The sequence below is a fragment of the Bombus impatiens genome, unplaced genomic scaffold, assembly GCF_000188095.3.
Source record: "Bombus impatiens unplaced genomic scaffold, BIMP_2.2 scf_0637, whole genome shotgun sequence".
NCBI classification, from domain to species: Eukaryota; Metazoa; Arthropoda; class Insecta; order Hymenoptera; family Apidae; genus Bombus; species Bombus impatiens.
The window spans coordinates 1,745,158-1,758,692 of NT_177056.1; the positions used below are offsets into that span (position 1 = coordinate 1,745,158).

The 13,535-nt window shown below is 37.2% G+C and overlaps 1 protein-coding gene across 4 annotated transcripts in view; it reads right to left on the reverse strand.

Moving 5' to 3' along the window:
* Positions 1 to 13,535, reverse strand: part of LOC100749603 (ecdysone receptor) — a 197,944-nt gene that overhangs the window by 31,406 nt on the left and 153,003 nt on the right. The gene's annotated exons all lie outside the window — the stretch shown is intronic.

The window sequence follows — 13,535 nt, forward strand, 5'->3', positions numbered from 1 at the left end:
AAAGTGGGGACGGAGGGAGGGAGAGAGAGAGAGAGAGAAAGAGAGGACGCACAGCCAGCCAGCCAGCGGGCGAGCCGACGTCTATCTCTCTCTCTCTGTATGTTGCAGGCACGCCGCGTTTGCTTCTGGAACGTCAACCAGCCGAGTAGCCGTGGTAGAAATGCATGATTTTCACTGGCGAAATTCTCGTTGTCTGAGGCTGCGCGCACGATCGACGAGGAACCGACAGCCAGATGAGTATATACGTGTGTATCGAGGTCACCAGAAGAACGTGTATACGTTCGTTCGAGCGAGTCTCTTTCTTGTTCGCTCCACTTTTCTGTCACGCTGATATGCGGCGGCCACTCTTTCTCCCTCTTTCTTCTCGTTTTCCTTCGTCTTGTCTTCGAGTCGATGATCGTCTCGCTCGCTCTTATCGGACGACCGAGTTTCACGCGGTGTCCTTTTCTCTTTCTACTTTCTCGTTTTCTCTTCGGCACGTACACTACCAATGCTCGAATTACACGCTTTATATATATAATATCGCGTATGTGTATTTCGACCGATGCGTAAGCGATCACTGCGGAACAGATGAAAAGAATTGCAACGCCTTCCGGACTTCAATCGAGCCCTCCATGCCGCGCAACTATCGTCATTCCTGCACACGTGTGCATAGCCGACAAACGTGCGGGAGCCGCGCGACGCACAACAAAACACGACGGTGGTGTTACGTTACGTCACACTCAGAGCATACACACACGCGTACACACGAATTTCAATACATACCGGTAGCTCTTTTAAGTATGTATAAGTAATGCGACCAACGAATGCACACTAATAACAGGCATACACACAGTGCACAAGAATGTTACGTGTTCCTCTTTATTATTCTTCTCTATTCCCCTTCTTCGTGTGTGAGACGAATACGTGTGAATACGTGCTGCGTGTTACGCACGCGCCTATACGACATTCAACGATGTTACTGCGTCTACGGTCCGACACTGACTGAAGTCGTACGGGCTGGCCGTGCAGGCACGAGGGTGCCCGCCAGGCTCCGACGTACCTCGGCCGACTATCGACCAATCGCGCACGACTTCTCGCTACTTTCACTGTCGCGCGTACCCTGCACCGTAGGGTGCCCCATACCTGTGCCGCGCAAACGCGGTGTTTTCTGCGCTACAGCCTCGATATGTTTTCCACCTACGCCGTTTTCATTTTTTCCCCCTACCAACGTGTGTACGGTAGATTCTGCGTCAGTGTTACTTTTTTTAGGGAATCCTTTACGACATAGTATCACAATATCTTGTGATACGTATATGCACTTTTGAGGTCAGTATACGGGGTGTTGTATAAAGGAGGAGGAGGTAATTCTAGGTGGAATAGGAAACTGGAAGGATAGTATAAGGGTTTTTTGTCTGGCGCATCGTTTGTGGGAAAATTGAGATCGAACATTTAGAATAGGTGTGCGCTAAATATTTTCAACTACTGTTTTTTTGAAAATGGAGCATTAAATGAGAGAAATCTATCGTACATTTCCGACTTTTTTTTTTACGTAGAATTATGCACTTTTCAGTTATAAAATAATTACTAGAACTACCTAGTATTTACAACGATAATTCCTTATCAGTATATCTTGTAAAATATGATTCCAAAATATGATATAATATAGGGACTGTAACCAAATCAAAAATTTCAGTTTCTTTTACAATTTTGAGATCGCTATCTTTTCTACATGCTTCTATTTCATTTCTTTGAGATTTATGTCATACAGAATCTGTATAATCTGATTCTTTATGATATAATTTTGAGGCTATCACATTTATACGCGATTTTTCTGTATTGATTACTATACATTTCCAGCATCTTTTTTACTTTTTTGAAGTTGAAGTAGTTGAAAGAAAAGACAAAAGGTACTGTAGTTTTCTTGAGAACGTATCAAATAAATCTAACGTCTTAACGAGTTTTTAATGTCCCCCTCGAGAACAGCATACTAACTCAACTGCAATCCGTTGCTCAGTTTCGTAGAGACGTAATTAATTCGGAATTTTCTCGAATATTTATTATTCACTTTTTACGAGTAAACGTTTTTCAGGACTTGGCTGACAGTTTGCTCTGTTAAGCAGAATACAAGCCGTTATAACCGAAGATTTTCTGAAAAGCATACGCCCACAAAGTCCCCTTGATGCAAATCTCGGCCTTTACATTCGAGAAAATAGATTCTTCCGTAGTTGGAACTTCAATGTGTGGAACCTTGTATCTTTTCAATGCGTTTCAATTAACAAATCTTGGATTTCGTTGAAAATGATATTTCTCAGCGTGAGAAATTGCAATTTCCAATTATATGTTACTATTCCGCTATTTCAGAATTTTTTTCTAAAAAAATTCTGAGTATTTTTAACTTCTAAAATTATTCCCTAACCTGTTTTGCACAAAAATAGGAAAGTTTCGTTTTCTTGGAGATTCTTAGTCATCGACTTGACCTTTCACCTGTGTCTTTTGTTATTTTCATGAATATCACGAACTTGGCCCTGTCTTGTAACAAGAAACGATAGAAAAAGAGCCTGTAAAATGCATACTGTACCTCTCCTACACGACAATCCAGGAAAACAGAATAATCGAGAAGATATTTCGTTGAATGAAAATCGATAGTCTCCAACGAGACAAGAGATCCTCTTGATAAATTTGATGTGCGTTCTTGGAACCCAACTGAACACACCGTTGACGAAGACTAATCGATCGAATTAACTGTATTTAAACAAAATTTAAATAAAAACTTTGCCCTATAACTTCCGCAATAATTATATCCCTTAACTTAGTAACTCTTCCATATTTTTCCTCCAACTTAAGATATTTTTTAAATCAAGGATAGACCAAAAGTAAACTACTGTAAAATTTAATATTGATATTTTGTCTTTGCTTGTGAAGCAGCTTTTCAAGATCAGCCGGACGAGACTTGATGATTTGCTTTTGATGAGCTCAAAGTAGACGTCGGCAGTAATGGGCACTCGATGAAATTGATTATTTGAGAAAACCAGCTTAACTCCAGGGTTAAGCAAAGAATCGATTTCTAGGAAGATTCTGATTTACTCTTCGATGCAACACAGCATCGCATTTTCCATTGTTGCCACCGAAAACAAACTAGAACGAATCTACGCGTCATTTATTTAATGTTCTTTTTTCTCCGTGAAGAAGGCAAAATCTAAATTAGTTTTATAAAGTAGGGTGGGGGGAGGGGACCTAAATAGGAAATTGAGAAAACCGTAAGTCACGGGAAAACTGCCATAAGAGCGCGAAGAACGCGTGTATACTAAACTTGCCTTATGCCTGCCTAGTATGTATATACTCTATGTATATAGGAACCAAGTCCCAAGTTGCAGAATGAGAGTTCGGTGGAGGGAGGCACCCTTTTACTAACTTGATGTTAGGGGGTTACCACCCTATTCGTGACGTCATCCACCTGTTACACCCTGAATAAATACACACGGACGCATGCGCTCGTACACCTACACACCTAAAACACACGCGTACAAACGCGGGCACACAGGTATACGTAGGATCTCGCCGGGAAACACGGTGAATGTCGCGGATCAGTGATGCGCAACCTGTGGTCCGTGACCCGTTTTTCAATGAAGCTACAGCCCCGTTTTTCATTAATTCACAAATTTTCAGGCCGTGCTTCAATGGAAATTACCAGCCTATCTTGTCCGATTCAATCGTTGTCCTGTCAATTTTCTACTTTTTCCAACGAATTCTGTAAATCTTAGGAGCGCTGAGTATTGTATCGTATAGTATAATTTTGTACGGATGGAATTATCTTTTTTTCGAAGATCGAATTTTTCCACCTGAATGTTTGTAATTCGATCTCTATATGTATGTGCAGTTCTTGTTATGTTAAATTAATAATATTACGGTTTTTATATTATTATAATAATTCATGTATCATACATTTTATATTTTGTGGAAATTGATTTTATATCCATCCGCGGTATCAATCACGGATATATAGGGTAATTACTAGATTTTATGCATTTATGCATTTATAGGAAATTTAATATACAAGAGTGAACGAAATACGCGTAATATTGAAACATGTGAAAGATAATAACGAAAATAAAATCCTCAGTAACATATTAATTATAATATTTAAAACAAATCTATATTTAATTTCCAATTTTTTTATTTGCATTCATAAAAATATGAATTTCCATGAATGCATAAATGCAACCCGATAATTATTCTTTCAATTATATATTAAGACAAATTTCCAGTCACACTGTATATTCATTAAAAATTTTTAAAGCAATTTTTAATGAACATGTTATATAACAATCGATATAGAAAGCTTGCAAGGAGTTTGCGAGCCACTGTAGCAGTTTCCACAGGGTGGACGAAGGATTCGACGGCTGGGCGCGTGTGGGTCTCGCTTCATCCAGCCAGGGCCATAGGGGTGGGTCATGGCCAGAGAGAAACGAGGACAACCCTCGGCGTAGGCTGAACCTAAAAGTGTGGCTGAATTTCTAAACGAAACCGACAGACTCCTGGAAACATCCTGGGTCAGCTGTGTAAGCTATTATGTCTGGTCAGGATTTCTATTTCTAAAAATTGTAGTTTCAAAAAAGGTCGGAATTTAACGGCCATGAGTTCAAAAGAAATATTGCTTTTGTGGAGAAACCGAGATTCCGACAAAGATGAATCGCTATGTATTTTCATTCCAGTGTAATGGTTTTGGTGATACACAGAAGATTTACAATTTTTTACAATTTTTTATTATTTAAATTTCGTGGAAATCATGTATGACTAAATATAGAACTCTATATTGTCGACATGGAAATGCAGCAATGTTACTAGCAAAGAATTAATATTAATTGTTAATTAATATTGATTTATTACATACAGATGATGATAACATTTCAGGTTAGAATGCTTAATTCCATTTAGTATTCTATACTCCACGCGATAAAGAGTATTATTAATTCCATCGTGTAAAATATGTAATATTATACATAATTAAACGACCATGCCACGTACAAAGACTTACGTTATTTATTACATATTATACGGTTATTAGTAAAATTTCATAATATTTAACAAAATACTCTTCAACACACACAATATGAAATTCAAATTTTCCGTGCGAAATATTCGAATAATTTCCTCAACCAGTGTATCTATATACATTGGCGTAATAATCGTTAACACAACGACTATTTACGCTATCTTTAAAAGAATTAATACACATACAATATAGACAGAGAAATTCGTCAAATACTTTCATGACCCGGTATACGTAGATGCAACAATTGGCAACGCGAAGACGTTATATTATTCAGAAAAATTGATATACTGACAGAGCTATTAAAATGCAATCTATCACACGAAACGCAGCCAGTCGGCTAAATCGGTGAGACGAATATACAGGGTATTTGTAGTCCACTATTAGAAGAACGGAAGAAGTCGAGAAGCGAATACCTATTATAGGTAGTACGCGATGCGTGACTAATGGCGGTAGCCGTAAAAAGAATCATGCGAGATGCTAGGAATTCATTCAGAGAAGTCGAACGCATTAACGTTGCACCGCGATAGCGCTTTAATAACAGGCGATCCAAGGTCGATATGGCTCCGCCACTGTGAAATGTTCAATGTTCAACGATTTCACTGCGTTTCAACCTGCAAGCAACTGGCCGCCAGTTTTATTTGCGCTACCGCCATTTTCTGGACCTCTTAAAATTGCTCTGCTCTTAGTAAATTGTCCGAGACCAAATCAAAGCTTTCTTCCTGATGGTAAACCGCGTTGAATTCACGGGCAGGCTGTTACCGTTGAAAGTAATTCGATCGAATGGACGTTGGTTATTTTCGCTCTAGGGAATTCAGCTCTAGGGAATTCTTGGGAAAATTCCTTTGGTGCATGGCATTGTTACATCGTAGCTGAGATACTGTATGGAATATATGTTTCGTTGAGAGTTAAATAAGTATAATTAAATAACTAGGCAACAGCTAGGTTAATAGTTAAATAGCCTGATAAAAGAAGTACGTGAACATATGTGTATCGGAAGCAAATAAGAATAACAGTTGCAAAACAAATCTCTTTCCACGATCAGGATTTTAGGAAGTAAATTATTATTATACGTTTATCGAGGTTATATGGATATCGAATTATCTTAATCTTCTAACCAAAATATTTTTTGCATCTAACCTCAGTAACGTTATACCAAAGAATAATAATATTACTATGATGTACAAGCTATGGAAATTTCTGTAAGTTTTTTAATAAAGATAACTTTACTTCAATTCTTCTCGTACGTTCTCTTCTACTTTTTGGCTGAATTTAGTTTCAGGAGAAGTCTTGGAAAATCAGATTAAAAAATTACATGGAAACAAACATAAATACTGCTAAGGTACTCTTAAGCAAATCTTTATAACGGTTATAAACAACGAAACACGATCTAAGTACATAAAAGTTATCGATACTAAGGTAATACTTAAAATTTCGAATAATCTATATTTACTGTTAATAAAAATCTTTATATCTTTTATCTAATCACTGTACGTATCTACGATCTATAGAAAAGAGAGCCATAAATCTAAAAAGTACACAAACGAACTAAAAATATTGCTGAATACTGGTGACCTTAATTAAATTTGTATAATCTCAATATTCTAATATTTCAAAATTGCGATCTCCCAACATTTTCAGTTTTCAAAGATCTCTGCAACCTTTAAATCAATGGAACACGGTATATTTCGATGTTTAGACGGTTTTATTGCAAAATGACAGATTGTATATCGAAATGAGTCATGGATCAAAATCAAGATCAAGCTGATGTGAGCGTAAATATTTTTCTTGAACGAATTGAATATAAGTCTCGAGTATAAATCCAGTAACGTTAAACACAGTAGCATTTAGAAAAGGATAGTAAATGTATATCCTGCTGCTACTGTGAAAAGCTGAGATCAGCAAATTCGAAGATAAGAAATAAACCACATGGCTGGTCAAGAAATGTTATGAGTAACATTCCAATAAAAATCTGCCAGAAGTCGAACGCATTAACGTTGCACCGCGATAGCGCTTTAATAACAGGCGATCCAAGGTCGATATGGCTCCGCCACTGTGAAATGTTCAATGTTCAACGATTTCACTGCGTTTCAACCTGCAAGCAACTGGCCGCCAGTTTTATTTGCGCTACCGCCATTTTCTGGACCTCTTAAAATTGCTCTGCTCTTAGTAAATTGTCCGAGACCAAATCAAAGCTTTCTTCCTGATGGTAAACCGCGTTGAATTCACGGGCAGGCTGTTACCGTTGAAAGTAATTCGATCGAATGGACGTTGGTTATTTTCGCTCTAGGGAATTCAGCTCTAGGGAATTCTTGGGAAAATTCCTTTGGTGCATGGCATTGTTACATCGTAGCTGAGATACTGTATGGAATATATGTTTCGTTGAGAGTTAAATAAGTATAATTAAATAACTAGGCAACAGCTAGGTTAATAGTTAAATAGCCTGATAAAAGAAGTACGTGAACATATGTGTATCGGAAGCAAATAAGAATAACAGTTGCAAAACAAATCTCTTTCCACGATCAGGATTTTAGGAAGTAAATTATTATTATACGTTTATCGAGGTTATATGGATATCGAATTATCTTAATCTTCTAACCAAAATATTTTTTGCATCTAACCTCAGTAACGTTATACCAAAGAATAATAATATTACTATGATGTACAAGCTATGGAAATTTCTGTAAGTTTTTTAATAAAGATAACTTTACTTCAATTCTTCTCGTACGTTCTCTTCTACTTTTTGGCTGAATTTAGTTTCAGGAGAAGTCTTGGAAAATCAGATTAAAAAATTACATGGAAACAAACATAAATACTGCTAAGGTACTCTTAAGCAAATCTTTATAACGGTTATAAACAACGAAACACGATCTAAGTACATAAAAGTTATCGATACTAAGGTAATACTTAAAATTTCGAATAATCTATATTTACTGTTAATAAAAATCTTTATATCTTTTATCTAATCACTGTACGTATCTACGATCTATAGAAAAGAGAGCCATAAATCTAAAAAGTACACAAACGAACTAAAAATATTGCTGAATACTGGTGACCTTAATTAAATTTGTATAATCTCAATATTCTAATATTTCAAAATTGCGATCTCCCAACATTTTCAGTTTTCAAAGATCTCTGCAACCTTTAAATCAATGGAACACGGTATATTTCGATGTTTAGACGGTTTTATTGCAAAATGACAGATTGTATATCGAAATGAGTCATGGATCAAAATCAAGATCAAGCTGATGTGAGCGTAAATATTTTTCTTGAACGAATTGAATATAAGTCTCGAGTATAAATCCAGTAACGTTAAACACAGTAGCATTTAGAAAAGGATAGTAAATGTATATCCTGCTGCTACTGTGAAAAGCTGAGATCAGCAAATTCGAAGATAAGAAATAAACCACATGGCTGGTCAAGAAATGTTATGAGTAACATTCCAATAAAAATCTGCCATCGAGTCTGAGTGCAACACCTCAAAGTGCACGACGCATAAATTAAGTGTGCGTTATGCAACAGTTTCTCGTCACCTATAAGCTATAGAGAATACTGACAGCTCGAACTAAAAAATATATACCGTCTTGATAATTACAAATCTACAAGTTCTTATCGAAGATCCCATTAAAATGAAATTTCCATTCTACTTAAACATCACCTAAAAATCTCTAAATTTGTCTTTTAATTAAACAAACTTACGTAAGACTTGTGAAAAAAAATTTTTTTTAATTCGCGAATAAACGTTGCTATTTACAATAAGAACTGAAATTCTCGGATTAGACGAGGAAGTACGAGGCGTTTGGCCCAGAAACGAGACCAGAGGTCGGTGATACGTGTATCGCTGGTCAAAGATCTCTGCTCATGTGGCGTGCCACGAGGAAACGACTACCGCAACGCTTGTCCGGCCTCGTTGGATCGTTTAGCGTCGTTCACGAGCGAGCCTTAATCACGGTGACCTCGTGCCACTGTTTACGATCCGCGAGTCGTCACAGTGCTGATTCGACGTCATCAATTTTACCTTTCGTCGCGGCACAACTCCGCAGACTCATTTTTTTATTAGTCTCGTGCAACGTAGTATACGTGATTTAGAATCTACTTGCCAATAGTGCAGATAAAATAGAACTTGTTGAACTAAAAAATTCAATTATTATTTCGTAATTTATCGAATCTAACAAATTGTGAAATTTCACGTCATTTAGATTTTTATTTAAAAAATTCTATACTTTTGTATCACACGTTCTTACATGTATACTGAAAGTAAGCTAAAATAAAATAAAATAAAAATTGATATTCTGAACGAACTTGTTTTATTTCCTTCCTCATATATATACATATATATACGTATATTTATTTATTTCCATACTTTTGAAACTTTTAAGTGGGTGGAACGAACTATCAACTTCTCACTGATAGCCTAAAACTAACATTGATCTAGGTCAAGGTCCTAGAACGATAACAGGAGATTTGAAAATAATATTGCATCATTTGTATCCACTTTTATCTGTTAAATCGCGTAATACATCATGTTGAAAGGAAAAAGAATGCCGGAGATATGGAAGATAACGAACATATCTCTTAATGCACCATTAGTCGAACCATCTCATTATTTTTCAAGAACATCGACAGAGTTGCCTTGAATTTAAGATCAGTTTTTCATAGAAAGATAATAATGCCTGCTATTAAACCACTTGGATCAGAACGAGGAAACAAGGAAAATTCAGATCGGATAAAAGAAAATGTGCTGTTACATAGGAAGCAACGTAAAAGAAACGTAGACACAGTTTGATCTGCGATCGGATTTACAAATGCAAATTGGAGACACGATTAAATCATCGTTCGAGATAATCAGCGGAGGTAGAGATAAAGAATGCGATGTTCTCACGCTCTGAAAGGCAGAACAACAGGATAAAATAAGGTGAAAACGCAACGTAGAGAGACGATTGTGCAATATGACGGAGAGGTGACCGGGTGTCAAGAGCACCAGAGACGTTTTTTCGTCGCCGCGCACGTATGAATATACACTTGGAAGTCTTCTCGTTAGTAGCATTATCGGTGACTAACGATCATGATCGCCAAGGCCTTTCGTTCTGCTCGGCTGATGCACCGCTCTACTTTGTTACGGGCTCTGTCTCTTTCTGCACGCCACTTTCGATTCAGCTTCGGTTATGTCATCATCTACTATACGTTGGTATTGTTCCACCTTACGTTCTGTTATTTAATCTATTTGCGAAGCATTTACTCTGTACTCGTCATAGATAAGAAGTTATTTCGTTGTTGATATTAAATGAATTATAATTCTATACAGTATATATGATGATACTGTATAGAATGGAATGTATTTAAGGATATACAAAATTCAACACAAAATTAAACACAAGGATACATTTAATATCGAACGTATTTCGGAAAAAATGGAAGTAAAAGATGAATAAATCTGAGAGTGTATAAGATCGAATAAAAAGAAGAAGCTATACAATATTCTACTCATTTAATTTTGTGTCATGTTTTAAAATATTCTGATCTAGATAGAAAAGATCTTAACCTAGAAAAGCTAATTCCCCTGACAATTACACATTAACATCATAATATTTTCTGTGTTTTTATATATGTTTGCGGAAAGTAAAACGACACCATTGAAATTCTACTATGAAGATCCAGTTAAATAAAACAAGCTTCTACTAAATCCCATTAGAAACATAAATTTCCATATAAAAATCCAGGCTAAAGCCATCACGCTTTCCTCGGATCCTTCCTTCAACTCGAAACTCCTCATCCAATAGTTTCAACTTGCAACCATTCATCAAATATCCTTGAAGGATGCACGACGAGAGAAAACAACCTACCTAGCCAGCGTGTGCTCTGTGTCAGAACCTTGAACTTGAACCTGAACCGTGGCAGACCGTCCCCAGCTCGGTTTCTAGGTTGATCCGGGTCAGGTGTGCCTCGCAATGGGCCTTCGAATTGAGGTTAGGGCTGCATTTCTCTCTGACCGACCCGGTCTACCTGTGAACCTTCGACGAATCGCTCGGGTGACCCCCATGCGAGCTTCCGCGCACGCGCCCCTTCGTAATTCTGGAAACGGGACAGCTGCCGTTCCGCTTACTTCTCCTCTCTCCCTCTCTCTGTTGCACTTCGTCATCCTAACCCCGTATCGACCTTAGTCTGTCTTTAGGTGGCTCAGGCAGTCTGCAGCAGCAGCCACAGCTTTTGTCTCCTTGGTCAATGCGAACAACTGGGGACTTGCTGACGACACCTTTTTTTTGAAAAAATTTAGGAGCACGTATTATATTAGGTGTTACATGACGGCTGTTGATATTTGTAGATGATGGCTGTCTTGGTTTGGGCTGATTTTATGTTTCACAAGGTTCGTATACCTTTCATGACTTTGGGTTTCAACTATGTAGCAAAGGCGTAATTGTTTGAGTAATGCTGTTGACACAACCGTTCTAGCTTCGTAAATATGAAAACAATGGTCAGCGTGTGACATTTGCCAACCTGCATAGATTAAATTGAACTATGAATAGAGGTTAAATCGTTATTAGATCAGACTATGGACAAGTTTCGGAAGTAATTTATTGGCTACGGTTAGTTGAGGCGAAAAGACAATTCTGTATTTTGAAAAGTTACGAAGCATCCCTGAACAATTGCAAAATGACGACTATTATGGTCCTTCTAATTGCTAAACGTTAATAGAACCAAACTGAAACGCGAGTTAATTGGCAGGAAGAATACGAAAGAAGAATTTCTATGCGTCCATGTTCAATAGAAAGAGAATAGACTATATCCCTATTTTAACTTGGCTATAGACACTGACTCTCTTCGTGTTGATCGTACTTATCGAACGAATAAAGAACTTTTGCTCGTTGCTTGGTTCAACCACGAACTATATATAGTATAGCATAGCAGAACATCCACGTTGAAATTCTTTATTCAAAAGACAGTGAACAAAGAGCAAAAGAGCAACGAACATCAGGCAATCTGTTGAGTAAATTGAGGTATTCCACGAAAAGGAAATCCAGGAAGAGGAACGACATCTGTTCCGGAGGCCCTGACCGCTGGGCTACCACATCCTTCGCTCGCTATTACGCGCTCTGTTCCTTCATGTTGAAGTTTCGAATCTGACGATTTTATGATCCTTCGTAACATGCGATATATTTTTCTTTTTCTAATAAAGAAGATACAAATTTTTTATAATTCCATGCTTCTTAAATTTTTGAAAATAGATTTTAAAATAGACGCCAAATTAAATAGATGAGCCTTATGTAGAACGTGACACATAATAGAGGCCACAATAATGATACAACGAATACAGAATACGTCACGCGTATATAGCGAGAGACCTCGCACGCTAGTCGTTGAATCTTCGTAAAATAATCGGTTTCCGTCTCGAGAAGAGGCGGTTCCGATCACAACACGCGAGAAACGAGCCGCGAGCAGCGAGTCGCGATGACTGGTAAAAATACCGGTCGAGTGAGTAATTCCGTGGAAGAGCTGGCAGTTCGAGAAAGAGGGGCTCATGGTGACAAAAGAAAATATGCGTCTATCGGTTGCACATGCACCGAACGGCCTTGAACAAGCAGCGAAACCGACCGCACCTTTCCTTGCGTGCGACTCTTCGGCAGCTTCAATTTCTTTGTTCAGACTGTATTTTCTTCCTCCGATTGTACGATTTCAATCCGGTGCTTTGTAGGCTGTAGCCAGATGGTTTTGAGACATAGAAATATTTTCTTTTGTGCAGTTTTATGATGATGATTTGAATTGTATATTGTTGATTCAACAAAATGTTACATTGGTATATTTAATGTTTTTGGTGTAAAAGTTGGATTTAAATTGGTACAAACTTGATTTTCAGGTAAAAATAAGAAGGTTCGGCGAGATGAATTTCTTTCGAAAAGTGAGTCGATTGAAAGTTACAGGAGATTGAAGTTAGTAGGGTTTGTTGCTTAGTGCAGCGCCCGACAAATTTTAAACGCGGATAACTTTGATGTGGAAGCTGCTTTCGCAAAATTTCTTTTTTCAGTGTTCGTAGTTTTTCGCGGAGAACTTTTTTAAACCTAGTCTGTTGTATTTTAAGTACGAACTTTCTAAATTTTTAAAATTTTAATAATTCTTCCCTTACCTACCTCTATTATCTTTGGTCATTTGCAAAGTGGTTCGTTAAAAAAATAGAGAGAAATGTATAGAGATCTTTGTGTAAATTTCTACACAGAATTTTTTTAAACTCGGTATCTTCTATTTTGAATCCTAACTCTCTGTAGGCGATTTTTTGAAAACGTCAAAATTTTAATAAACAAACCTTCCTTTTCCTGTCTCTTTTATAAAAATGAGAAAAATTCGAGAAGAGTTTACAAAATTTACGGAATCCATATACTTTTATCTCCAACACCCAAAGGCGAATTAATATTTTTTAATTAATGCACGCCCGCTGCGCGTAAAATGGTTCTATCTTGATATTGCCATTATTATTCTCGATAATCTGTGCTTCTAATCGCAAATTGTCGGT